This window comes from Centruroides sculpturatus, unplaced genomic scaffold (assembly GCF_000671375.1).
Source record: "Centruroides sculpturatus isolate CEXI.00-Female unplaced genomic scaffold, Cexi_2.0 scaffold135, whole genome shotgun sequence".
Lineage (NCBI taxonomy): Eukaryota > Metazoa > Arthropoda > Arachnida > Scorpiones > Buthidae > Centruroides > Centruroides sculpturatus.
In genome coordinates, this window is record NW_019384343.1 from 313,698 (window position 1) to 314,997 (window position 1,300).

General features: G+C 25.8%; 1 protein-coding gene across 1 annotated transcript in view; it reads left to right on the forward strand.

Annotated features, from left to right (window-relative positions):
• The window catches only part of LOC111634846 (dopamine D2-like receptor), a 203,437-nt gene that overhangs the window by 7,378 nt on the left and 194,759 nt on the right, over positions 1–1,300 (forward strand). The gene's annotated exons all lie outside the window — the stretch shown is intronic.

Sequence of the window (1,300 nt, forward strand, 5' to 3'; positions counted from 1 at the left end):
TGCAACGTTTCAATATTTGTTTTTGTATTTTAATTTATATTTATTAATGAAATTTCTACAAAAATTAAATATAATAATAATAATAATAAATCAAGTATATTAATACATTCTTTTATTAATACATATAAAAGATAATCCCCATTTAAAAAGCATTCACTTTAGAAATACAGGGTAGCCCAAAAGTTCGTTAACCATTATGTAGACTAAATCTCTCAGTATTTTAATATTTCAACATCGTTTCCACGTTGTAGAGAAAAATTAATTAATTAAAAAAAACCCCTAGAGAGTGGCCCGAAAGTCAGTTAACCATTGTAATTAGTAAATCGCTGTTTTATTCAAGTAGTAAAACACTTTATGACATCGTTCTAAACTCAGTTTGAGATTCGTATTCACGTGTTTACACATACAAAACACGTCTAACTGACTTTCTGGGCCGTACTCTATATATTTAATTTAATAGTTTAATAAAGTTTAAACATAAAGATATATATATATATTTTAATTTTAAAAATCAATCACTTAAAACTTTTATATATTAAAAATTTGGCAAGTAAATTTTTATTTTCAGTTTCTTCCATTGTTACTTAACGCATCTCTTACAGACGATTTCACATTAAATAAGTAAAAAAAAAATTCATAAAAATTGTCAGATATATTGTATTTTTTTTTAAATTTTATTTTATTTTATTTTAAAAAATTTGACTTTTTAGTCTATTTTCATCCAAGTGAGAAATCGAATTTTCTTTATATATATCTACTTCGTGCTTTATCAGCATTAGTGACACAGATGGAAAATTCGTTTCGTTTTGCTTTAAATTCAAGAAATTTTTTTTTGTTTGTTTTATTTTTAAACTTAAAAAAAAAGAAAAGAGTTAAAGAAAATCTTGGCATATATTCCAAGCAAATTCGAATATCCGATATACTGGAAACTTACTTTGTTTTAAATTGTATTCTTTCCATTTTCACACTTCTACATTTTCTAGTAATAATAATAATAATATGAAGTTGATGAAGTTGTTTTTTTTTTTTCCACACAAAAACAACTTCATCAACTCCTACAAATCACACATTCATACACCAAGGACATACAAATGGAGTTTGGCTTAGACAAATGCAAAACACTTCACATAGAAAAAGGAATCCTGAAGAAAGAAGATTTTGCACTTGGAAATGGAGACGTTATTGAATCCATGGAAGAGGGCGAGTTCTACAAGTACTTAGGATTCCAACAGGCCAAACTAACAGAACATACACAAATAAAGCAACGATTAATTAAAGAATACCAAAGTAGGTTAAACGC